The sequence below is a fragment of the Giraffa tippelskirchi genome, chromosome 10 (genome assembly GCF_054371585.1).
Source record: "Giraffa tippelskirchi isolate mGirTip1 chromosome 10, T2T-mGirTip1v1.2.pri, whole genome shotgun sequence".
NCBI lineage: Eukaryota > Metazoa > Chordata > Mammalia > Artiodactyla > Giraffidae > Giraffa > Giraffa tippelskirchi.
This window is the reverse complement of record NC_137284.1, coordinates 19,505,834-19,533,041: the sequence shown is the minus strand read 5'-3', so window position 1 is coordinate 19,533,041 and position 27,208 is coordinate 19,505,834. Positions and strand designations below refer to the sequence as shown.

The 27,208-nt window shown below is 50.7% G+C and overlaps 1 long non-coding RNA gene across 1 annotated transcript; it reads left to right on the top strand.

Moving 5' to 3' along the window:
- Window positions 1-12,426: 12,426 nt before the first annotated feature.
- Window positions 12,427-14,706, top strand: LOC145522745 (uncharacterized). The gene is made up of 3 exons (XR_014066150.1): window positions 12,427-12,519; window positions 13,405-13,720; window positions 13,987-14,706. It is a non-coding gene; the product is annotated as an uncharacterized LOC145522745 (long non-coding RNA).
- Window positions 14,707-27,208: the final 12,502 nt, after the last annotated feature.

Here is a 27,208-nt window from a genome sequence, read left to right as displayed (position 1 = left end):
GGTATCTCAGCACAGGCCAGGGCAGGGGAGGGGGTGGGGGCGATGTGGAGGAGGGGAACCGGATCTGATACAGACTTCACCACTTCCGTCTTCACACCGCTAATGACTTAGAGTCACCGGCAGCAATTTCGTGTCTCTCTTCCCAATCTTTTTTCAGAGAAAAAGATAGAAGAACCCAATTTCCTCATCTATAGGCTGATTTGAAAGCCTCTACCCCTCATCCTTTGATCCTGCTTCTCCACCTGGCGTGAGGGGAAGGGCACACTTTGGAACAGACAAACCTGGGTGAGATCCCAGTTCTGCCTGGAACCGATGCGTGGTCTTAAGGGAGTGACTCGTGACCTAACTATTGTCTGGCTCTGAGGTCTTGTCCAGCATTACCTGTCTTAGCAGGCCAGCCCCTGCAGGTGGCCACACCTGATGCCCGCAGAGCCGTGGAGTGCCACCCGGGGCCAGGCCCCCAGCCTCTCCAAGTCAGGGGCCTCTCTCGAATCTGCTCTGATAATAAACAGTCATGTTCACAGGGACCTCAGGTGGTGAACAGGGGGCACCTCAAGAAGGCTGAAGCCCAGTCAAGTCCCTACCCCCAGGCAGACTCTCCCGAACGAGGCCAGACAAAATGCAGGCGCCACCGTGAGGACAGTGCCCATGAAGAATGACTCATCCTATGCCTTCCAAGGAGAGAGAGGGACTGATCCATGGCATTTCTCAGGGCTCAAAGTGTCATACATTAGGTGGCCAGCTGAGTGCCCTGGCTGGTGGACTCTGCCATCACTGCTGTCCTGATCAGAGCATCTCTGTCACATGCCAGGGGCCTTTCACGGGGACCTCATTGCCATCCTCTGCCACGTGATGACTTCACACACGTAGGAACCTGTGCGCTCCACCCTCCCGCTGGGCACAAATGCAAGCCATCCTCCCCTAGCTCCTGACACCAGGCAGGGGCCCAGAGAGCGGAGTGCCCAGAGGACAGTGTCCAGAAGGCCCACAGCCTGTTGTCCCTTTTCCTCTGCAGGGAGAGAGGAGGAAGGGAGGGGCCATTTGGGGAGGAAACAAACTTGAGACTCATTATCCCCGAGGCCCGCTCCCAGCCCCAGCCCCCGTCTGCTCTCAGCACAGTTAAAGTTCTCTAATCTGGAGCAAAAAGTAGACACAGTTCTCCCCTTGTGCCCAGCTTCCCCAATCAGAGCCCTGGACACAGGCTCCTGTTAACAATACAAATATTCAATTAAACTTTCCTGGTGTGTGCTGTGCTTAGTTGCTCAGTTGTGTCCGACTCTTTGCGACCCCGTAAATGTAGCCTGCCAGGCTCCTCTGTCCGTGGGGATTCTCCAGGCAAGAATACTGGAGTGGGTTGCCATGCTTCCTCCAGGGGATCTTCCCAACCCAGGGATGGAACCCAGGTCTCACATTGCAGGCGGATTCTTTACCAGCTGAGCCACCAGGGAAGCCCCAAAACAGACCAGCACCACCACAAAATCCTATAAGCTGTCATCCTCCTCTCACAGGAACTGCAGCTAGCAACAGTCACTCCTTTTCCTGAAGTCGCTTATCTGAAGTACCTTCAAAAGCAGAAGTGTTCTCTTTCTATGAAAATACTGAGACCCAGCGAGGAGAAAAATCTGGTCCGAGGCCGCCCTGCAAGTTAGGGCTCATGCCTGGCCGGCCCTCCAGGGCTCCCGGGGACCTCTTGGTTGCTCTACCCCGTTAGCTCCAATGAAGGCTGGAATACAGGGATGTCTGGGTTCCAGGCCCAGCCCCACGGCTGTAACACAAAGGAAAGAAACCTCCTTCCTCGGACAACCTCCAGGAATCAGTTTCCTCCATCAGACACTTTGTCCTGCGAATTCTAAGGACATTTAAAGACACCAGGAGCCAAGAAGTAGGACCTGGCACAAAGCGATTTTTAGAACATGGGTAGGGGGTGAAGGTTAGTAGTCCTTCTATCTTTTTTTTCTTTCTTTCTTTTCAATTTTTGATCCCATCTTAAAAAGTCAAGTTACAAGCCAGGGGGAGGGGGTGGGTGGGTAGTGAGGGAGCCAGAAAAGACTAAAGAAGGAGGCCATCTGGCCCTCCTAATTACAAACCCTAAAGCCTTCTTGACAGATCGGCTTGACAGTGCGGGGTTGACTCTTCTCATTGAGCACAGGCTGCACCTGGAGGCCCCTGCTCCTGACCTCCAGCTGAAGGACAAGGTTGACTGGAAAAGGAAGAGGGGAGGGCTTCCCTAGTGGGCCAGTGGTAAAGAATCCACCTGCCACTACAGGGGACGTGGGTTGGATCCCTGGTCCAGGCAGATCCCTCATGCCTCAGAGCAACTAAGCCTGTGCACCGCAACTACTGAGCCTGTGTGGCCACAACTACTGAAGCCTGCGCATCTAGAGCCTTGTGCTCCGCAACAAGAGAAGCCTCTGCAACAAGAAGCCCGTGTACCACAACTAAAGAGTAGCCCCTGTTCATCGCAACTAGAGAAAGTCCACACAAAGCAACGAAGACACAGAGCAGCCAAAAATAAACAAATAAATAAAAGTATTAAAAAAAAAAAGGATGAGAGGGGAGGGGCCAGGAGCCCCCTGATCAGAGTGGCAGAGAGACAGACACTAAGATGGACAGCTGGACATGGAGGGATATCAGCTCCAGTGGATGGGGCCACAGGAGGAACGGGTGGACCTGTGTGTCTGGGCCTCCACTTAAGGAAAGGGGAACTGTATGTAGATTTCACCTAAACTCCTGGTTTGATGGCTGTCCGGGATCTCTCCAAACTTCGTCTCTCAAACTTTCCCCAAAATGCTGGGTCAGCATCTCTTGATCCAGCAGCCCCAACTTTCAGAGGGCCTTGAGGATTACAGTTCAGCCCAAAGATGCTTACCCTTAGTAACAAGAGCAGGCCCAAGTCTGGGCCAGGCAGTCGAGACTGCCCGGCCGGAGCCAGAATTCAATGCGTGATGAAGTCTGGGAGAGAGGGAGGGCAGATGGGAGACGCTCCCCGTGGCAGGGAGCCCAGGAGGCAAGCGCTGAGCCAGGAGCTTCTAAGGGAGTCTGGCTTGGGGATTTACAAGTCTCTTGTTCCCATTAAAAAAGATGCTAGGCCTCGAGTGCTCTGGAGAGGATCATCACACAGAGCCAAGACTCAAGGCAGGAGGGGAGCTGGCTTTCTTGAGAGGTACCATTCTCTCCTCTCTGAGACCAGATTCAGGACTCCTCGACTCCCCCATCCTACACTGGAATTCAGAACTTCTCTATGATTTAGGACAAAGGAGGTGCAGGAGAGAGCGAAAGGGCGGTGTGTCCTTGGCCCTGAGCCCAAGAAGGAGCTTGAAGTTCCTGAAAAGTGGCAGTGAAGGTCAAATGTGCTGAGATTCTTGAGCCATCTGATTCAGAAGAGTAAGCATCAGTGTTTCTGACCTCGCCTTCTTCCCAGGATTGCTTTTCTCAGCGATTCTAGAAGTATCTCCTTTGTGACCCAAATTGTGCTGGCAATTCTCCTTGCTCTTCAAATGCCCTCTCCATTTCCTATGCTAGGGTTTGGGTACCACAGAAAGTCTGCGGTCTACATTCCACACAAATCCCAGTTTGGGCATCACATTGTCAGAAGATGCTGAGTGCTATGGTGTCCAGCTCCGGCCAGTCACAGATGGAACACTGACCATACCTGCTGCTGTGGCCCATTTATCTTGAATTTATTGAAGTATCTGGGCTGTGGACTCTGCTTCGAGACAGTCCCAGATGGACTAGGACTCAAAGAGAAGAGATGAGAGAGACCTTGATGAATAGTTTCGTGAGAAAATGAGCTGTTAGTGGAGGAGAAGGAGTCTACCTAGGAGGCTCTAGACTAAAAGTGAGAAAAGAGCTTCTGGAATCAATTTACAGGAGCAGGGGGAGGAGCAAGAAACAGGAAAATGATGGCAGTGGGGGTGAGCAGATTAATAGGCTCCCAGCCAGGTTGCTATTAGATAAGGTGCAAATCCAACAGGAGACAAGGCTGTTTTCAGTGGAATAAAAATGCCCTGGAGATGCTTGAAATCCATCTTGTAATCAATAGGTGTCACCAACTTCAAGATACTTACAGAGATCTTTTCCTCTGGGGCAGAGAAAAAGAATTGCAGAAAGAGGTAAACAGATCCCCAAACTTGATTTGTGTATGTGTGTGGGGGGCCTCCACGTCTTTTTAAAGAAATATTGTATTTGCTCATTTATGTTTTGCTGTATCAGGTCTTAGTTGTGGTATGCGGGATCTTTTCACTGCACTGCAAGGGCTTCTCTCTAGTTGGCAGGCTCAGTAGTTGCAACTCGAAGGCTTAGTTTCTCTGAGGCTTGTGGGATCTTAGTTCCCTGACCAGGGATCGAACCCATGTCCCCTGCATTGCAAGGTGGATTCTTAACTACTGGGCTGCCAGGGAAGTCTGGGGCTTCCATATTTTTGGAAATGCCAGTCCCTCTGCTTGGAATGCCCTTCCTTCCCTTTGCCTTTCCTTCCCTTCCTGCTCTTTGCTCCCACTCCGCACTAAGCTAGGTGGTCCTTCTCTATGCTCATAGAGTTATTGTGAGAATTAAGTGAGCAAATTCATACAAAATCCTTAGACAGAACCTAGACTGAAATACTCAAAGATGAGTGCCCTTCACATACCTGTACATGGAGACCCATGGGTCTCATGGGTTGGTGGTCACATGCTGGTCCATCACACCTACCTGATTAGAAGTTCTCAGCAAGCAGAAGCCATTTGTTAGATGTTTTTCTACCCTTAGGACCTAGAATATAGGATAGTTTAGTGTCTAGTGATCACTAAGTGATCATTAAATGTTGAATGAATACATAAACGAAAAATGAATGCCTATGCATTATTCAGATGTACTATGGGCAAAACATGTGCCTGCCATCAGAGGTGGGCATATCCCCTTGGACATATGTGCCTTCACCCCTCACCCACTGGCTCAGGCACTCAGCCAACAGCCTGTGGTCCGCTCTCTTAGGGAGAGAGTTCATTTTGCTTTTCTCCAAGGCAGCCAACATCAACAGCAACATGAAGATGGAAAACAGACCAGGACCAATGAAAGTGGCTCCTGCTCCAACTGAGGTTCTAAATGTTTTAATTCCACTAATGAGGTCCAGAGAGGAGTAATCAGGAAGTGTCTAAAATTAGCCATTTTAATTTAAGCAAGAGAGAGGGGACTGGTTGGGAAGGGGGCACAGTCTCTGGGGGAGAAAGTGGGATCCCAGGGAACTCCAGAAAAACCAGAGCAATGTCTGGTGCTCCAGGACCCCGGAGAATGCATGGATGGACTGAAGATCCATGTGATTCAACGCCTGGTCACACATATCAGAACAATTCACTGGTCAATTGTCCCAGAATCTATTGTGTTTCAAGTAAGTGGCCATGCCTCCAACCTGGAAAACATTAGCTGGAGTTGGACGATGGGAGACCTTTCTCTTTCCCAACTCACCCCTTTCTAACCTCACTATTTCGGTTCCCAGTTTTCATCACTAAAGTTAGGCATACGGTAGGAGCCTCACTGTCTTTGTAAAACCTCCTGACTGTTCTGGCCCACAGAGGTCCCTCCGTCCCCTGAATTCCTAAGAGAAATACACAGTCTTTGTATTATTTTGTATATATACTGTTGTTGTTCAGTTGCTAAGTCGCGTCCAACTCTCTGGGACCCCATGGACTGCACCACATCAGGCTTCCCTGTCCTCTGCTATCTCCCAGAATTGGATCAAACTCATGTCTATTGTGGAGAAGGCAATGGCACCCCACTCCAGTACTTTTGCCTGGAAAATCCCATGGACAGAGGAGCCTGCTAGGCTGCAGTCCATGGCATCACAAAGAGTCAGACACGACTGAGCGACTTCACTTTCCCTTTTCCCTTTCATGCATTGGAGAAGGAAATGGCAACCCACTCCAGTATTCTTGCCTGGAGAATCCCAGGGGCGGCAGAGACTGGTGGGCTGCCGTCTATGGGGTCGCACAGAGTCGGACACGACTGAAGTGACTTAGCAGCAGCAGCAGCATGTCTATTGAGTTGGTGATGCTATCTATCTCATCCTTTGCCACCCCCTTTTCCTTTGGCCTTCAAGCTTTCCCAGCATCAGGGCCTTTTCCAATGAGTCGGCTCCTCTCATCAGATGCCAAAGCACTGGAGCTTCAGCTTCAGCCTCAGTACTAAATTTACTATTCATTTATTAATCTAGCAAACATTAATTGAGCACCCAGTGTAAGCTAGATACTGAGGTAGGAGGAGGGCTTCGGACAAAGAGAAAGAGGATGTTCTGTCTTAAGGAGCTCAGTCTGCTGGGGAAACAAACTGGAAACAAACAGCCATGATAGCTCAGGGTATCCGATTCACTTTGCTGTACAGTAAAACTAACACAACATTGTAAAGCAACTATACTCCAATAAAAATTAATTAAAATTATAACATGTAATAATGAACAATTTTTAAAGTAATTAAAGCATGTATATGTTTTTCTTTTAAATTCTATGTAATGAATAAATAAAAGCATGGCTATGTATTGAAATACACAATATATTTGCCACGATATCTCAGGATAATTGCTATGTGGAAGTAATGTGTGTACCAGAAACAGGGGAACACAGACAGGGAACACCCCAGATCTGTCCAAGGGGATCAGGAAGATTTTGTTTGGCACTAACTTAGCATATATTTCCTGATGTTACAAGTATTCTTTTTTCATGTCCTGATTCAGCAGATATGAGCAACTCAAAACCAAAGAATACGCCTTCTATTTCTTTATCATCAGGTCAACCCAGAACCTTCGCACAGTAAGAGTCCAACAAATGTTTTTTATCGGTGATTGCCTAAGAGTGTGGACGTCTTTCATTACAGAAAATGGTGGCTGTTTCCATTCCTTTGAGAATCTACAAAAATAAGTTGAAACTATAGAGGAAAAGAATTAGGATGAGGTCTCCTGTCAACCAACGTACGACCCAGTGAGGTGGTAGGATGCAGGGGGGTGGCCGTGCCACGTGGCATGTGGGATCCAAGTTCTCCAACCAGGGGTTGAACCCACACCCCCTGCATTGGAAGTATGGAGTCTTAACCACTGGACCACACAAGTCCCTCCTTCTTTAAAATGCTTCAAATATAGGAAAGTTTCTCTTGTGTTCAGGACAACTTAAATCTGGTGCCCCCAAGAACAGAAGAATGGATTAGATGACCTTCCAAGAGCCCACGGGTCCCAAGGATTCTCTGGTGTTCATAGGCCCCCAACAGAAGGTCAAAGACCAAGTCCTGTGAGGAGAACTTACAAGCTAGAGGAGAAGAACCAAAATGAAAATCCAAATCCTTCGGCTTCCACAGCCCTCCTTGGCTGGTCCCAGTTCATCTCTCCATCTGGCCCTGGTTACTCTCCCTGACATGCCTACATCGCTCCCACTTTGATCTCCTCACTGCTTCCCAGACTCAATGGATCATTTACAACCCTGTCCCTCCTACCCACTTAGGACATTTTCTTCCTCCTTCGCCTGAGAACAACTATGACCCTTCCCAAAACCAGCTCCAGGGTCACCTCCTCAGTAAAGCATTCCCTGATGGTCCTGGCATAATTAGTCCCTCGGTTCACCCAGCATCTCTAGTGCTTTATTTCTGTCTCTGTTGTGACACTTGCCATGCTGTATTGTAAACAAATTAATTAGGATGTTTGGGTTACAAGGACCAAAGTGACCTGGTTTCAAAGCCTGGACAACCTTCAAGGCACAGCTGTGCTCACTCTTCAGACAGAAGCTCTGGTCTTAACAGTAGTGTCCATACAGCAGTCTCCTCCTAAAATCCGACGTCCCTGGACATCTCATCTGGTGAGTCTCCATTTCCATCACTTACCTTCCTCTCTACATCTTCAGTACCTCCCTGCCCTGCCCACCAGGCAACACTTCAAGTCCTAGAAACTGAAGCCCAAGGTCCTTCTCTGGTCTGTTCACTTCTCCTTGCCTTAACTGTCACCATCTTCATCCCAGAGGTTCTCAACCCTGACTGCACATTAGAGGCACCCAGAGAGATTTTACAACCTGCCAGCGCCTTCCTTCTGCTCTTAGGTTAGAGGCCATGGCCTTGCCTTGATACCATGGCCCTCATGGTCTGGCCCTCGCCAGCCTCTCCAACCTCGCCTTGGGCCCCTCTCCTGTGCTGTCCACCCTGGCCTTTCTGCTCCTTACATGTGACATGTCCTTCCCTCCTGGAGCCCCTCTCAGGGGTGGTTTCCTCCACCTGGAGAGTCTTTTTTCCCCTTTCTCCCTACCTAGGTAGCCACTCCTTTCCTCCTAGAGGCAGTAGAGGTTAAGAACAGGAGCTCTAGAGCAAGACAGCCAAGATCCCAAGATCCTGAGATCCTGGTCCCGGTTCCATGACTGCATCCACTGCACAGGAAGCCTCAGGCATGGCTCCTGACTCCTCAGCTACTATATCTTCATCACGGTGTTGCTCAGAGCAAGGTGACAGCGAGCAGAGGAGTCACCTACAGGAGAATGGCATGGTAAATTATTTAGATGTCTCTCTTCCTCCTTTCCACTACACTGATGGAAGAGGCTTGTGAGTTGTTTATCTCGTACTTGTCATTATGTCTGACACTTGCTAAATAGCCATTGTACTTTTTTTTTTTTGGAATGAGCATGAGTCCTACCCGGGTTCCTAAGGCAACACTCCCCTCCTTGGAGCTTCCTCAGTTCTTCTGGTATTTGGGTAATGGATCATCTCCAGCTTTGCCCAAACCGGGCAATTTATAGCTAAAGAATCATGACTTCCTCTCTCTCTCCCCCATAAAAAAGCAGAAAGTGAGTTAGACATCAAAAGCCTCTTTAAAACCAACATTTTGATGACTTAAGAGTAAATGAATGAGAAACATACGGCTTAAATTTCCTTTATGATACACAAGGGCTCTTTCTGGACTCACTTTCCATTGCTGCCAAGCTCGTGATGAGAGTGGAAGTTGCCCAATGTTCACATCATCAACAGATGGCTCCCCATATTTGGGAAATGTTCACAGGGCCAAGGGAGGAAGCTGCCAGCTCCCCAAAACAGTGCTGTGCCCGGTGGCACTTTTGCCTGCTTCTACATCAGACCCTGGTCAAAAGCAACTCCACACCCAGTGGTCCCAAAGCCAGGGCAGTAGAGATTGCCCTCCAGGAGGTAGCTAGCACTGGGGCACAGCAGAGGGGTCTCGGGCCCCAGCAAAGATGGGAGGCCCTGAAGTCAGTTCCTATAACTTCCTTGAGCTTCAGTTTTGTCAGTTGCAAGATGGAAATAGTGATCCTTACTCTATCCAGGACGGAGTTGTAAGGATAAATGAGGTGACATACAATATAATGTCTGTCACATAGCAAATAGTAACACTAATTGACTAAAATTGAATGCAAGTGTAAGGGTGCCGGGAATCTTAATATTCTATGTTGAGTACAGAGTCATCCGCTGACTTCTTTTATTCCCCTTAGTTTTGAGGACTTGGCATTGCTCCAGCAGGATGCAAGGAGGACCTGGGAGGCCTGGCCTTGTTCTGGTGCTGTGATCAGCAAAGGACCACATGCAGGTACAGAGTCCAGGTGGTAATTCCCAGGATACAGTGTTGTCAGTGCAGTGACATCCCCGATTCCCCAAGGCTCATACTCACTTTGAGAGTCATTGGTGGATGGCTGTGATATGTCATTTTTAAATATTTGTTTATTTCTTTGGCAGCTCCGAGTCTTATTTGCTACATGCAGGATCTCTGATCTTCATTGTGGTCTGTGGTATCTTTAGTTGTTGCGCACAGGATCCTTTTTTATTTTATTTTTTATTTTAGTTGCAACATGCAAAATCTTCTGGTTGTAGCATGTGGGATCTAGCTCCCCAGCCAGGGATCAAACCCAGGTCCTTGCACAGGAGCTTGGAGTATTAGCCCCTGGGCCACCAGAGAAGTCCCTGAATGGCATTTTTAAAAACTTTCCCAATACTGACTTGCTTGCTCTGGGGGACAAAAAAAAAAATATCTCAGAGTCACAGCCAAACCAAGCTGGCAGGCTTGAAGCAGAAAGCATCAATATCTTGCCTGCCGCGGAAGGAAAGTGTAGCTGCAGTACCTGGGAAAGGCTGTTCTCAGACAGGGGCTGACCTGAGCTCTGTGGGCCCTCACTTCCCATTAACATTAGGTGATGGTGAAAACCAGTTCTAGTGAACATCAAGCAAAGCCCAAGGAAAGGCAAGGAGAGGGCTGGGAGAGATGAGTGACAGGGGCTGAGGTTCTGTAGGAAAGACATGGCAGCTGCCGCCCTCCTTCTTCCACCTACTGTGTGTGTGTGTGTGTGTGTGTGTGTGTGTGTGTGTGTGTTAGAAGCATGGGTTCAGGTCGATATCGTTTTATTTTTTTAATTTATATATTTTTTGGCTTCACCACATGGCAGGTGGCATCTTAGTTTCCTGACCAGGGATTGAACCCGTGCCGCCTTCAGTGGAAGTGAGGAGTCTTAACCACTGGACCGCCAGGGAAGTCCCCACCTACTGTTTTCAAAATCTATTTGTTGGTTTTCTAAGAGGAGCCTCCCCTGGGCCGAGCTGGGAGCTAGGTCAGAGTAGAGAACAAGTCAGGCAAGGGCCCTGCCTTTGTGGAACTCATAGTCCAGCAGAAGTCAGACAAGGAATGAGCTACTCCAAGGGGACTGAGCATTTAGGAGATGGGCAAGGTGCTCTAGGAACTTATACCAGCTGGACCAAATGGTCTGGGGAAGAAGGAGAGGCTTTCTAGAAAGAGAGATGTTTAAGCTGAGACTGAAGGATCAGTAGGAGTTTGCCCGGCAAAGGGATTTGGGGGGAGGAAGGGGGACAGGGGCTGGGAGGAGTGTTAACAGGTGTTCAGGTAAAGGGACTGCAGGTGTAAAGGCTCTGGCCAACACTTTAGGCTTTGATTTCTTTTGGTCCCATTTTGCCTTCCTGCATTTATAGATTTTTAGATGGATCTGCACATCTGTGTGGCTATCTGAGTTCTTTCCCGTGAGGTTCCTGAGTCTTTTGCAAAAGGGTTTGTATGAAGCAAAACAGACGATGTCACTCCCTTCACATTCTAGCGTATTGAAACCTTCATTCTGAACAGGTCACTCCCTGCTTTCAGGCTTCTCCACGTTTATCCCCTCGGCAATATTGCCCTTGAGTCTTTCCTTCCCGTCATTTTAGTGAATGATTTGGATGAAAACATAGGGATTGTGTACTGTTGCAGTCAACAGAAAGGGCTGGAGCCAGATAGGTGGGTTCACAGTCCTGCCCCACAATTTAGCTCTTGTAACCTTGGGAAATCCTGTCTATCTATAAAATGAGGCCAATAAATGTACCTATCTCATAGGCTGCTGTGAGGTTTAAAGAGGGATTTAAAACAAAATCCACATAAAGTGATCCTCATATACAACCCCGATGCTGGGAAAGATTGAAGGCAAAAGGAGAAGAGGATGGCAGAGGATAAGATGGTTGAATGGCATCACCGACTCAATAAACATGAACTTGGGCAAACTCTGGGAGATAGTGAAGGACAGGGAGGCCTGGCATGCTGCAGTCCATGGGGTTGCAGAGTCCAACACGACAGAGCGGCTGAACAGCAACAAAGTGACCTGGCACACGCTGAGCACACAGTACGTACTGGCAATTTTAGAGAGAAGGTCAGAGACAGGTATGAGTCTGAGAGCAAAGGAAAACTTCTTGGTCAAAAAAAAAAAAAATCCAGATCTCAATAGCACAAATTGGGCAAGATGCGATTTAATAAGAACAAATGAATACAAGATCCTGGGACTTCCCTGGTGGTACAGTGGCTATGACTTCATGCTCTCAATACAGGGGGCCTGGATTCAATTCCTGGTCAGACTAGATCCCACATGCCGCACCTAGCAGTTTGCATGCTGCAACTAAAACTTGATGCAGCCAAGTAAATAAATATATTTTTTTTAATAAATATTTTTTTAAAAAAAGGAATAAATGCAAAGTCCTACACTTACATCTCAATCTCTCTCTCTCATACACACCCACCCAACCACCCAGACACATACACACATTTATAAGGGTGAGATAGGGAAACCAACAGAACATATTTGGGAAGAAAAACCTCTGAATTTTGGTTCGTTATACACACTACAGGAGGCCGAGGTCTCTGCAGCTGCTAAAACCCTCAGAGTGCCTACTAGAAAAGCAGTATCCCTACTTGGCAAAGTGAAAACACAGCTCAGCTTCGTGGGTCAAGCCACCCTGGAGAACTGCTGTGAATTCTGGGTGTCAAAACTAAAGAGGGATTGACTGAAAGTAGAGGACAAGACAAGAATTGAAAATCATGTCATGTGAGCAATGTTTGAAGGATCTGGCATTTTTAGCCATAAAAGAAAAGGCTATGAAAAGCTATGTTTCATTTATCCCTTGGAATCATTATGGAATGCCTCTTAACTGTCAGGTAATGTGCTGTGTGTTACCATGGCAACCAAAAGGTTTCCCAGCTACTGGCAATGCCAGAGGGTTAGTGGCTCACACCCTGACCCTCACTGGATGGGACCTTCCTGGCCCAAGGTCAGACTTCCTTCCAGGGGTGGCCTGCTGGAGAAAGAGAGGCCTGGTGTCCTTGCCATCTCTGGGCATCACAGCTCAGAGGTCTCATGGGACCGGATGAGGGGATCATTCTCATTCACTTACAGGGGTATCCCCCCATCAGAGATCGGGCAGTGGGCAGAGGCAGACAGGCAAGCAGGCAACCGCAGTTAATGAAAGACTAGGCATGGGGGCAGCCCAGGGCACTATGGTTTTATGGATCTAGGAGGGCACCTGATTCAGACTTGGGGGATCAAAGAGGTTCCCAGGAGATCGGATCTGAAATGAGATCCAACATGGGGCATGGGTGGGGTGGGAAAAACTATTTTTAACCTCTAGCTAGTCTTAAAGGGGGGCTTCCCTGGTGGCTCAGTGGTAAAGAATCATCTGCCTGCCAATGCAGGAGACTCAGGTTTGATCCCTGGGTTGGGGAGATCCCCTTCTCCTTCCCTGGATAAGGAAATGGCAACCCACTCCAGTAGTCTTGCCTGAAAAATCCCATGGGCAGAGGAGCCTGGTGGGCTACAGTCCATGGGGTTACAGAGTTGGAAACAACTGAGCAACTAAACAGCAACAAGTCTTAAATGGAAGAGGAGAGACCCAGGCTCATTACTATGAACGCAAGCTGGGTGGACACTTCGGAGGAGTGGCCCTCTCTGCCTCTGCTCCTTCAGCCTTTCCAATCTCCGCCCAGAGCCCACAGGGACAGGACAGGGTCCTTGCTCTCAACTGCTGGCTCCACCAGCCCACCAGAGCACCCCAGGTCAGAGCGAAGGGGCTCTACTTTTGAGGATTTCATTTTTCTGCCCCACCCCATCCCATCTTAAGAGAGGTTGAACTCGGAGTTTAAAAGGCCTTCCCTTACAGGAAATGAAGAGCTGTTGCCAGGACCGCCCAGCCAAGAAAATATGAACAACATGCCTCGCTCTGCTGCCGAACTCCCAACTCTCAGCGCCTCCAGGGAGGGCAGGGAGACGGGCCACGGCCCAGGCCCTCCCATGTTTGTTCTCGGCCTGCTTCCCCGAGTGTGGGAAGTCCCTGGCTATGGTTGCACCCACATAAAACGTCCTGGCTCCCATGTCCATAAATTGTGCCCATCCAAGGGGTGGAGAGGCAGGGAATGATCTGGAGAGAGCACGGGGCTCCAAATCAGCCTTGCAACCCACTTGCTGTGTGACTCTGGGTAAGTCTGTCCACTTCTCTGGCCTTGGTTCCTTTATCTATGCAATGAGATGATTGGGCTTCTAGACTTCAAAGGCTTCTTCCATATAATTCTAATTTCTGAGGAAGGAAATGGAAAAGCTTATCAATATAGCTGGAATCTCAGAGCCTAACAGCTGAGATCGCTAATCCTCTCCTTCAATGTCTGCTCCTCTCCTTCCTAAAAGAGAGGAGAACCCAGGGAAATTAGTGCAATGTCTCTTTGAAACCATTTTGCTCTTCCCCCAGGTCTCCAGGTCAAGGTGAAGACTGATGAAAGCCTTAGACTGAAAAGGCTGATGTTTTCCTTGCAGATCTGGATGCAAACTTGGGTCATCTCTCGCTACACTCTCATGACCACAAGTCCTCTTCAAAGGCCTGACATTGGCTGTCCCTACCTTTTGGGCCAGGTGGACTGTCCTGAAATTTAAGTAGGTGCCCTTGATGGGGCCTGGCACTTCTTCATCAGCCCCAGTTTTAACTTCAGGAATGACTGGATCAAATGAATTGGCAAACATGTACTGAGTAACTACTAATTACAAATATACATGTTAGAGGCAGGGGGCTAGCAAAGACTGTGAAACAGCCCCTACAGTGAGTAAGGCCAGAGGAAATTGTGGGGTTCAAGTTCTCTCTTGCCTTTACTGTATCCTGATTGTCAATTCCCAGGTGGTATCCCCTAGACTCGGGCTATCTAGGTGGCCACATTTTCTAGCTGGGTAGCTCAGCCAGGACAAGATTTCCTCAGAGAGGGGTTGCCAGGTCAAGAAATTTACTTCTGCAAATGGTAACAGACAGCCAGTACAGATGGTATGAGAGCATCTGGGAGCATGCTCCATAATCTAGGAAGAACACCCTTTGTCATAGAATGACACAGCATCAGGAAAAGCTAATGAGAGAAGTGTTAGTTGTTCATTGCTGTGTAATTACTACAACCTTAGTGGTTAAAGCTGCTGCTGCTGCTGCTAAGTCGCTTCAGTCGTGTCTGACTCTGTACGACCCCATAGACGGCAGCCCACCAGGCTCCGCCATCCCCGGGATTCTCCAGGCACAAATACTGGAGTGGGTTGCCATTTCCTTCTCCAATGCATGAAAGGGAAAAGTGAAAGTGAAGTCGCTCAGTCGTGTCCGACTCTTAGCGACCCCGTGGGCTGTAGCCTACCAGGCTCCTCCGTCCATGGGATTTTCCAGGCAAGAGTACTGGAGTGGGGTGCCATTGCCTTCTCCGAGTGGTTAAAGCAACATACATTTATTATCTCATGGTCTCTGTGGGTTAAGAATCTAGGCTCGGGGAATGCATCATTTCCTAGGATAAAGATTCTTATGGTGCATGAATCCCCTGGAAGTGCAAAATAGTATGTGGGAGAGCATTTGTGCAATTTCTTAGAAGGCCAATAGCTTTCAAACGATTCTTCCAAGGGTCCAGGTGACAAATAGGAGTCGCTGGCCTCAGGCTGGATGGAGGTGGAAGAGTGGGAAAGTGTGTCCTGTGAAGCCCCTTGAAGCCTCTTTTACACCTCTTCCCTCAGTCCCCTGTTCCCAAGTCATGGGAGGAGAGTGGCTTCGCCCAGCCCCATCCCCCGGCACCCCTCCAATCCCCGGCCCATTCTGCTCTCTTCTACTCTCGGCTCTATTGTTCCCACTGTGGTGTGGAGTTGAGTTGCCTGCAGCTGCCCCCAGAGCAGTGCTCTGACCACAGCCTGGAACCCCTGCTAAGACCCTGCCCAGCACCTTCCCCACTGGGACCCTGCTGTCTCTTGAGACTCCCCAGACAGAAGGTTGCCCCACTTCCTGCTGCTGTCACTTGCTCTCACCATTAACTGGGAACCCCGACTCCTGGCTTTGAGGGCCCCCAACTCGTCGGGGTGACCCACAAGTAGATGACCACAGTCCTGGACACCTGCGGACAGTTTTGGTCTAAGCTTGTGTCCAGGAGTGATTGTTGAGTGTCAGTTTTGTTCTCAAAAGTATCCTTGTTGGTAAGACATTTAATTGACCCCTTGCCCAAAAGGGCTCAGACAGTAAAGAATCTGCTTACAATGCAGGAGACCCGGGTTCCATCCCTGGGTCAGGAAGATCCCCTGGAGAAGGGAATGCCTACCTACTCCAATATTCTTGCCTGGAGAATCCCCATGGACAGAGGAGCCTGGAGGGCTACAGTTCATGGGATCACAAAGAATCTGACACGATTGAATGACTAACACATCCTTTTGCCTAAAGGGAGAAGGGACTCCAGCCTTCCCATGGGCAGGATGACTGGGACGGCCTTCCTGGGGCTGTGTGAAGATCCCACATCTGGGACCTTGCCATCCCTCAAGGTTCAGGTGACCCAGCCTCACCTCCCGCATCATTTATGCTCAGTGAGGAGCCTTCCCAGGCCGCTCCCTAAGATCTCTTCGAGAGCAGTGGTGAAATCTGCAGACAGGGCAGCCTTCCTTCTCCTCCTCACCCTGAAAAACCCCAGTTCCTCACATCTCATTTTTACCCTTCACCAGCTCCTCATCCTCTCTGCTTCCTACCATCCCACACCACATGCTCTCCACTTTATGTAGCTAGCTCCTTCCAGTAGTCATGTACAGATGTGAGAGTTGGACCATAAAGAAGGCTGAACACTGAAGAACTGATGCTTTTGAGCTGTGGTGTTTGAGAAGACTCTTGAGAGTCCCTTGGACTGCAAGGAGATCAAACCAGTCAGTCCTAAAGGAAATCGGGCCTGAATTTCATTGGAAGGACTGATGCTGAAGCATCAGCAAGAAAAGATCCAATTCACTAGAAAAGACCCTGATGCTGGGAAAGATTGAGGGCAGGAAGAGAAGGGGATGACAGAGGATGAGATGGTAGGATGGCATCACCCGACTCAATGGATGTGAGTTTGAGGAAGCTCCAGGAGATGGTGAAGGACAGGGAAGCCTGGCGTGCTGCAGTCCATGGGGTCACAAAGAGTCAGACACAACCAAGCCTCCGAACGACAACAAAGCTAACACCTATATAAAGTAAAAGGTGCTCCAGAAATGATTCTTTTTGAAAAGTCATTTTTGAATGAATGAAGTGTTGGTAAAATTATGCTAAATCTGCCAACGCATCGCCCTGGGCATGGGCCCTGCAGAGCCGAGCCTCTAGGTGTGGACAACCCTGGATAACACCCTCTTCAGAAGATTAGCACTGAGGGTGGTGAATCCCGCTGAAACCTGCCCTGGGGGATGCAGGCAGGAGGGCTGCAAGCCAGAGGGAAGGGGCCCTTCTTCTGTCCCCAGAGCCCTGGCCAACACAGGTCCCTCCCCAAGCTTGTCCTTTTCAGCCAAACCCACTTTCTCTGCTCAAAAGAACAAGGAAAAAACACTCCTTTGTTTTATGAAGGAGCGTCCAGTGTAGAACAGGCCACCTTACACTTTGCATCGAGGGATTTTTCCTATTTCTTTTTTACAGTATTTACTACCCATCCAATGAGCATTTATTAAGCATATCCTACACATCAGACCTATGCTCAACCCTGGGGAGGCAGTCACAGACCAGACCAGTGTCTCTGCCCGAGGGGCTGTGTTAAGTCATGGCATCTAAAGCTGGCCCCAGGACTACATTTAGAAAGCAGTACAACTGTGATTTCTTGGTTCCTACACACTGGATATCTCAGTGTTAATGAGACCTTTACATAGGTCTGTTGCAGAAGAAACCAATTCTGACTCCATGTTGGAACTATTTCTTTGACTTGCTTTTCGTTGCTTTTGTTATTATAATCATAGAGAATGGCTTGCCTCAGAGAACCCTGCCCCTTTGCCTGACTGTTAAACTAAAGTGCCTTTTTGTCCAGAACCCTGTCCACCTGTGGATGGCAGGAAGGAAGAAATTAACACATCCCCTGACTGAGGCTTGCCATTCATTCTAGGAGATGTTTGCAAGATTAACGGCCTTCCTCACCTCCTGCCATCTCTGATCTAGAAAAGAACCTGGTATCCAGACCCTGATAAGATGCTTATCTTGAGGCTCTAGCCTGCCATTTTCTCAGTCAGCTGGCTTTCCAGATAAAGTCTCTTCCTTGCCTCAGCACCTCATCTGTTGGATTCATTGGCCTGTTGGGCAACAAGCAGAGCGAGCTTGGACTCAATAACAGGTCCATAAAGGCAATGGAATAGTATTTACTTAACGGTAGAATTTTTGGAGTCAGGTTGAATCATTTTCAAATCTCAGTTCTGTGTCGTCTTGGGTGAGTTATTAATATTTAATCTCCATCCCATTTTTTAAATACAGACCATGCCATCTACCCTGCAGGGTTACGAGGAGGGCCCATCAGGGTGATGGCTGTGAAGCAAAGCACAGTATCTGATGTGTGGGGACATTCCGTAAACAGAGCCAGGGACCATCCCTGAGAACTGAAGTCCCCTCCCCTGGTGAGAGGATGACTCTGGCCAGTCCACACTGCTCTGTGATCCACGATGGTGGTTGCTAAACTTGGCTGTGTTTAAGAATCACCATGGGAGCGTTTTAAAACTGCAGATTCCAAGCCCCACCTCAAACCTGCTGCTGTTGTTGTTTAGCAGCTCAGTCATGTCTGACTCTTGCAACCCCATGGACTGTAGCCCACCAGGCTCCTCTGGTCATGGGATTTCCCAGGCAAGAATACTGGAGTGGGTTGCCATTTCCTCCTCCAGGGGATCGGTCCAACCGAGAGGTAGAACCGGTGCCTCCTGTTTGGCAGGTAGATTCTTTACCAGTGAACCGTCAGGGAAGCCTCCACCTCAAACCTACTGAACCAGAAACCCCAGGGTTGGGGCTTGGAAGTTTGCATTTTTAGAAGTCTCCAGTTTTGCAATCTATGCCTCCGGGCTTCCCTGATAGCTCAGCTGGTAAAGAATCCTCCTGCAATCCAGGAGACCCTGGTTCTATCCCTGGGCCAGGAAGACCCCCTGGAAAAGGGATAGGCTACCCACTCCAGTATTCTTGGGCTTCCCTGGTGGCTCAGCTGGTAAAGAATTTGCCTGCAATACGAGAGACCTGGGTTAAATCCTGGGGTTGGAAAGATTCCCCTGGAGAAGGGAATGGCTACCCACTCCAGTATTCTGCCCTGGAGAGTTCCATGGACTGTATAATCCATGGGATCACAAAGAGTTGGACACAACTGAGCGACTTTCACATTCCTCCTCAAATCCAGCCACGACCCATCTTCCATTTTCCAGCGCCCCTCTTAGGGAGGCAGAGAGGGAGGCAGAGGTGCAGGGGCTCGGGTGAACCCTAGCCTGTGCCCTGGGGCCAGCCCTTCTGCTCACCCCCACCCTCCCTGACCCTCTCAGGCCAAGCTTCCCCAAGCTGCGGTGGGTCCCTCCTGAGGAAGGGGCCGTTCTCGTAAAGCTCCCGGTGAAAGGCAGGATGGACAGGAGAGGTCAGAGTTCACACAAGCTGCGCTGCCTTCTGTTTCATACAAGTGGCAGTCACCTCATTAAACCCAGGCCCCTCCACCCACCCTCCTCACCCCACGCCGCACCCCCCAAACTCCCATACCCTCCTCCCTTTAGTCCTGGCCCATGGGCAACACAGACACAGACAGTCTGGAGAACAGCGGTCCAGAAGCAGACAGGTAGTCCCTGGATGTGCCACCCACATCCAGCTCTCAAACCAGCCCCAAGCCTGGGGTAGAGAAGGTGCTCAAAAAAGTTTGTTAGACTTGGGCATTTATAAATGCAGAAACTGCGGGTTGAAGGCAGGAGCGGCCTGCACTGGGCAGTCAGCCTGGATGCCTTCAGGCAGTATCCTAGGAGAGGTGGGAGTGGAGAAGAAGGGCCACCCCAGCAACGCTGGCAATTTGCTATATGTCCTGGGCTGGCTGTTCACCTCTCTGATCCACAGTTCCCTCTTCTGTTGTACGATGCTGTGTTCAGTCAACTCTTCCTCCCCCAGAAGGCAATGGCATCCCACTCCAGTACTCTTGCCTGGAAAATCCCATGGACGGCGGAGCCTGGTGGGCTGCAGTCCACGGGGTCGCTGAGTTGGACACGACTGAGCGACTTCACTTTCACTTTTCCCTTTCATGCATTGGAGAAGGAAATGGCAACCCACTCCAGTGTTCTTGCCTGGAGGATCCCAGGGACGGGGGAGCCTAGTGGGCTGCCGTCTATGGGGTCGCACAGAGTCGGACACGACTGAAGCGACTCAGCAGCAGCAGCTTCCTCCCCCAGCCCATGGAGGGCAGAGTCTGAAGGGGACGCACAGAGGAGGCTGTGACACGGTACAGGGTCACCTGGGGACGGATGCTGTGGCCAGCTGTGCCCCCTCTGTCCTTTTAGTGTTCAAGCCAGTCTTCAGAGTCAGAGCTTGGTGTTCTACCCAGGAACCAGGCGCATAGCACCCCCTCCTCCCTTTTCCTTCTCTCCCCTTCACAACAGAAAAGGGACCCTCCATGTGTGGGGCCTGGGGACACAGTGTAGGGTTGGTGACATCCTTTGGGTGGTGGTGGCTCGCCATTCTCACACAGGAGGGACTTACGGGAGCAGCCCCTCTGGAAAGGGGGCGAGGGAACTGGTCTGGAGAGCTTAACCCTGGCAGGCACCTGAGTACTCAGGTTGTTTGCTAGGGGAGCAGGGGGACACTTTCAGAGGTTAAAGCCCACCGCCCACTCCCCCACCACAGGGCTGGCTTTCCAGTGCCTAGAGGAGAACCCGGGGGTCTCCCGGTCTCTGTGAGGGGGTCGGGGGACAAACCTCCTGCTGGACGGGGATGGGGGTGGGGGGCTGCCGAGAGGATGTGGCTGAAGCTGTGGGTGGAGGAGAGGAGGGACTTCACACAAAGGAAGACCCTCAGGATGGAGAAAAAGAGAGAGAGGCGGAGAGAGAGAAGGGGAGAGGTGGGTCTGAACAGGAAGGAGAAGGCGCCAGAGAGGGACCAGCCGAGGGGTGGATGCAGAGACTGCAAGGATGAGAGAGACAGAGAGACAGAGACAGACAGAGACGAAGCGAGACAGATGCAGAGAGAGAGGGGATAAGAGGATGAGAGAGACAGAGGCCACAGCAGAAACGATGGCAGACGCAGGGAAATGGACAAAGGGCAGCCAGTCACACGTCGGAGCCTGACTTTGGCATGAGAATTCTTGGCCTCCATCCCGGGTTGGGACCCAGGAGCGTGCCTGTCAGTGAATGCCTTCCTCGCCCATCTTTCCGGCTGGAACCCTAGAGGCCTCTGCAAGCCTCCCCATCCTCTCTGTGCAGCTCCAGGGGCAACCAGAGACCCCGGGGTCTGGTCAGCTGGGCGGCTGGGCTGAGGGCTCTACTCAGGGCCAGCTTGGGCAGGAGGGGGAGGCTGGGAACAGAGCCCCTGGCGATCACAGCAAGGACCCTGAGAACCACCAGTCAGATGGACCCTCCCAGGCACCTTCCAGGCCCACGTGGGACACAGCAGGGCTACGTAGGGTCCTCAGACCCAAGAAGAGACAAGGACAGGGCATCTCTGGGCGGGGGGGGGGGGGGGGTTTGAGACTGAGAAACTTTTTGAGGCCTGTCAAAGCTGCTGGGGTCCCCCACGCCCAGGCCTGGAGCCCACCCTGGTTGATTTTAGGGCCGGCCAGAGGGAGGGGGCGAATGAGAGAACCGGTGATGAGGCACTTTTCTTTGGAAAATGTGAGACAGAGGAGGCAGAGTGCAGTCCAGTGGCAAGTTTCCTGCTGAGACTGTGGCCACACTCGGCTGCCAATCCAGCGCAGCAGAGCGATACTGTCAGCCGCTGTCGCCCGTCCCTGCCTGCGACTGCAGTTACCCAGCCTCGTGGTTTAGGGATGAGCTGGGCTGGGGCTCAGGGCCTAGAACCTCTGCCCCCAGAATGTCCTCACCAGGCAGAAACGCAAGCCCAGTAAGGTCCCTGCTCGTGTAGGGTTGCCGAGCCACAGGGACCAGGAGGACTTGGGGACCGCAAGGAGGCTGGTCCCCACGTGTTTCTGGTCCTCTCTGGTGGGAGCCCGGCTCCCACAGAGGCTCAGCTTCCTCCCAGGACAGACCCACATGGGGATATGTGGGTTGCCCCCAGGAAGATGACCCCACCGTTCACACGCTTCCCAGCTTCAGCTCCAGCACTTGGCAGGCTGGTTGGCATTGCCCAGTACAGTGCTGAGAAGAGAGGCTGGGAGGGCAGGTGCTGGACGATGGCCAAGACAGTCACCATCACCTGCTTCTCCTTGAAGCTCGTCCCCATCTTCATCCCTGCAGGATGAGCTCCCCGGAGAAGCTGAGAGCCTGGTCCCAAGCAGGTGCCGAGGTAGGGGTGGATTCAGACCCCGTGTGCCGAGTCCGAGTCCAGGCAGAGCCCTTGGCAGGAAGCTGTCCGTGGCCAGGGCCGGTCAGGGGTGCACAAAGGTTGCTCTGTTCCCACCTGCACCGCCCCCCTAGAGCCCTGGACACTGCTCTCCCGGTCCTGTCTTTCCCAAGGGTCCTGAGCTGCCTGCCTTATCAGCGCTGGCTGGGACTGGACCCCAGCACTGACAGCTCTCGTCACAGCCCGTCAGGCCTCATTCTTACTGGGGAGGTGAGGACAGCTTAATTCCCTGACCCAGACACAGGGCTGCGTGCCATGTAGGGTGGGGGGGCCACCACCAACCCCTGTCCTCCCCCCCCTCAAAGGTGGGCATGAGAGACAAAGCTGCCAGTGTCCGGCACGCCCGGGGGGCTCCTCTCTGCCCTCCCACCTGCTCTAACTCCCCTTCCGTCTCCTGCACCAAACAGCACCCCTGATGGCAGCTAAACCGCCTAGGGATGAGTGATGCCGGGTGTTGAGTGAACCTGCTCAGAGGATGGGAAGGAAAGAACGCTTTTGATAGAGCAACCTCACCCCTCCTCCTCTGATTCTGGGAAGGATTTGATGCCGGATCTTACGGGTTCCTAAAGCCCTGGCATCTTGGGCTTCTGACCTTCAAATCAGGAACCCAAGAGTCCTGGCTTCATATCAGCACCTGCAAATCAGCTGCACACCTCTCAAGGGATCCACAGCCCTTCGGGGACCGCCCGTGACGCTGTGCTCTCCCTCGAATCTACCCAATTCCTAGCCAGGGGCAGGGGAGGGGACTTGGCTTGGGGTGACCGCCATCTCTTCCCCTCCCAGCAAGGTCTCCAGCTCCATCTTTGGTGGGTCATCCAGTTTGGGGGACACCTGCGTGCTTACTCTGTTCTCAGGGTGATCCCCTGAGCTATACTGCGGGTCTCCTCACATCCCCTCCTGGGGGTCTAACTTCTCGGTCACTGCCTGGCAACTCCCAGAAGCAGCTTGACTCCAGTCTTTCTGGAAATAAGGAGTCAACTTCCTTTCTGATGTCTCCCCTAAACTGTAGTAAGTTTGCAGGCGTGCAGGGCCAGGCTGGGTACTGTCAGAGAGGGGTGTAGCTGAAGGTGGAGACCTCTCCCAGCCCTCTGCTGTGGAATGGACAGCACAGTCAGGGCTATGCTTCATCCCCGGGGACTCTGGGGGATGGCTCCAGTGTTCTTGCCTGGGGAATCCCATGGAGAGAGGAGCCTGGCGGGCTACCATTCATGAGGTTGCAAAAAGTTGGACACAAAGTGACTTAGCAAGCATGCATGCAAATAAGTTAACTCATGCAAGAGGCTCTGTGCAGACAACAGGGGCTGGCGTTGCAGGTACTCAGGCCCTGGGAGCTCCAAGTAGGGGGGACAGAGACAAAGGTCAGCCTTGGGTGTGTGACCACAGGCTCTCTGCCTACTTGCTCACTCTCTCTGGCTTTTCTTCTCTAGGCCAGAGAAATAGAAGGACAGGGGAAAATCTGGTTTATGAGTCCAGAAAAAAAAACAGGGGAACTTCTGGAAAATTCTGTAACTTTAGACAGGAAAAAGGCCAGACTCTCCGACTGGGCCAGGATGAACTGGCAGCCATTCAGGCCTAGCTGCAGGAGGTGTGTGTGTGTGTGTGTGTGTGTGTGTGTGTGTGTGTGTATAACTCGGGTCACCTCCAGGGGAACCTGTGGCTCTCTCCTTCTGTCTGTCCATCTGTCCTCCTTCCCCCTCCCTTCCTGTTCTCTCATCTCCTCCCCCAACCAGTGAGCATGGGAACCTCAGGAGGTAATGCCCCTTGAGTGCAAGCGTGCAGGGCCAGGCTGGGCATGGTCTGCGAGGAGTATAGCTGAAGGTGGAGGTTCCTCGCAGCCCTGCGGTTCCTGGTTCTGAAGCGAAGGTTCTCTCTTCTGAATCTCAGATCCTGCGCTTCCTGTAGGAAGCAGTCACCACCTGCCCCTTAGAATCAAGTGGGTTTGGCCCCCACCCTGGGGGCTCCCTGCTTTGTCTCCCACTCCCCAGCCCTCCCACCCCCTCACTCCCCCTCCGGGGAGGGTGTGTGGACAGGTGATGATGGGTCCACTATTGGGACACGGGCTGGAGGAGTGGGACCAGGAGCCCAGAGCAGCCCAGAGGCTCTGGAGGAGACCTGGCGGCCCCCGAGCAGGGAGACAGGAAAGGGGTGATGAAGGCAAGCTGGCGTCACCGTGGAAGCCTAGCTGGGAGAGGAGATTGCTGCCTGCAGCCCAGGCCTGGCCCTCACCTCCTGCTCCCTCTCTGACCCTGTTGCTCACATCAAAGTGGGGACCCGTCCCCTCGCTCGCTCCCTGAATGGTCCAGGTCATGGCTCCTGGCTCCTTGAAGCTGCTGATGGACAGATGGTAATAGCTCCCAGAGTGCTGAGAGACGGGCTCCGGGTTAGCACCGCCCCTACCCGCAATCAGCGCTGGCGCTCCGGGCTCCCTGCCTCCCGCTCCTGCCTCCACTCTCGCCCCTGGGACAGACTGGTCAGCAGGTGTTGGGGAAAGGGGGTGCACAGTCTGCTCTGATGCTGGGGTTCAGGGCCCACAGATGCAGGTGGGAAGTGTGGAAGAGGCAGGAGCCTGAGGACTCGGAAACTCATTTCAGAAAGGCTGTGGGGAGTAGTGGGGCCCGGGAAGAAATGAGGAGCAGCAGCCTCCAACACGTGTCGGCTACCTGAAGCTTATCAGTGCAGCCCCAACTTCCAAACCTGCCATCTTTATTTCCCCCTATTATTTATTAAATCACATTTTATCGGCCTGCTTTTATTAGTCAAAATCATGCATATCACTCAGTGCTTCCGATCAGCAGAGAGACTGCAATTTTTTACTACGGTGCATTGGGCCAAAATAAAAGCAGCCAACTGCTAAGAATGCTTGACATTTCAGCTGAGCTCTGCAACCACGTGGTGGGTAAATGAATATTTCCATTAGGCTTTTTATTTTAAACAGTGAAAAACTGAGAGCAGCCATGTCTTATAAATGAATGGAGCATGCCTAATATGGAAGGGGTCCCGTTAACAGAACTCACAGATAAATTCAGCTGTCTCTAGATGATCCGGGAGGCAGACAAAGGTGGCCCTTCAACCCTGCGTACAGTTGAAGGGAAGCCTGGGGGCAATGGGGTGAGGAAGTAGCAAGACCCCTCCTGGGTAGGTTTAGGGAACTCAGAACTGCTAATACTTTGAGAAACCAGCAAGAGAGGCCAGTGAGTCAGAGCAGGTGTTTCTTTCCGAAAGGAAGGTGGGCCTTTCAGACTCCTACTCTTTCACTTCTCCCCTGGTGCTCCAGGTGGGGCCCCATAACACAGACCTGGGACTGATAAGGCAGTGCTCCCACAGTAAGGCTGACTGTGTGTCCCACCTAACATGTACTCCTATCTGAGTGTAGTCATTAGGCTTTTCCATAACTGAGAGCAGCCTGATTATACTTTCCACATGTCTGTAATGAACTTGTAGTCCTGTTATAACTGAGTGTTTATGAGTCTCATTCTAGGGTGAATACACTTGGGGAGCCTAAACCATGACCTCCCTCCACTATCTCACTCTCCACCTGAGAACAGAAAAATTTAAGTTTGAAACTAACTTAAATAAAAGGCCAGAGATTTACAATGCTGGGGAAGCCAATGTCAAGAGTATCTGGAGGCTAGAGGAAAACAGAGAAACGCTGTTGTGAAAGATGCTTGATTCAAACCTGTTCCCGCTTTCAGGCCAGAAAGTGAAGTCACTCAGTTGTGTCTGATTCTTTGCGGCCCCACGGATTGTAGCCTATTAGGCTCCTCAGTCCATGGAATTTTCCAGGCAATAGTACTGGAGTGGGTTGCCATTTCCTTCTCCAGTGGATCTTCCCAACCCAGGGATCGAACCCAGGTCTCCTGCACTGCAGGCAGACGCTTTACCGTCTGAGCCACCGGGGTAGCCCTTCAGGCCAGAGAGGGAGACTAAATCTGGGAGACTTCTGCCATCTGGTGGTAGAATGAGAAATTGCATTTACTTCTCATTTTGCTTCTTTCATATTAATACTGTAATAAAACTAAATTTTACCCGATAAAATTAACTATAAATCCTAAAGGAAATCAGTCCTGAATATTCATTGGAAGGACTGATGTTGAAGCTGAAACTCCAATATTTTGGCCACCTGATGCGAAGAACTGACTCATTGGAAAAGACCCTGATGCTGGGAAAGACTGAAGGTGGGAAAAGGGGATGAGAGAGGATGAGATGGTTGGATGGCATCACTGCCTCGACGGACATGAGTTTGAGTAAGCTCCGGGAGGGAGTTGATGATGGACAGGGAAGCCTGGCGTGCTGCAGTCCATGGGGTTACAAAGAGCTGGACATGACTGAGCGACTTCAAAAATGACAGTTTACCAAAACAATTTCATGGGAGAAAGAAAAATCTTTTCAGGGGACTTCCCTAGCAGTCCAGTGGTTAAGACTTTGTCTTCGTCTTCACGTCCAGGGGGTGTAAGTTGATCCCTGTTCAATGAGCTAAGATCACAGGTGTTTAGCAGCCAAAGAATCAAAACATAAAACAGAAACAATATTGTAACAGATTCAGTAAAGACTTGCAAAATGGTCCACATCAACAAACAAACAAACATGTGGATCTTTTAAAAAAAAAAAAATCTTTTCAACAAATGATGCCGGGACCATTGGCTATCTATATGCAAAGCTGGACACTTTAATACATCATACTCAAAAATTAATTTTAAATGGATTATAGTCCCAAAATGTAAGAGCTAAACCTAGAAAACTATTAGAGGGAAAAATAGGTAAATCTCTGTGAATTTGGATTAGGCAATTTTTTAATATATGACATCAAAAGCACAACCAACAAAAGGAGATATATTAATTAAAAGATGGATATCAGGTTTCTTTTTTGTGAGAATTAAAATATTCTGAAATTGGGTTGGGGTGATAATTGTCCAATTCTAGGAATGTACTAAAGCCACTGAATTGTACACTTTAAATGGGTGGATTTTATAGCATGTGAATACCATCTCAATAAAAATGGCAAATTTAACCTGCTTTAACCTAACATTACTGGCTTCCCAGGTGGCTCAGTGGTAAAGAATCTGTCTACCAACGCAGGAGACACAGGTTTGATGCCTGGGTCAGGAAGATCCCCTGGAGAAGAAAATGGCAACCCACTCCAGTATCGTTGGCTGGAGAATTCCATGGACAGAGAAGCTTGACA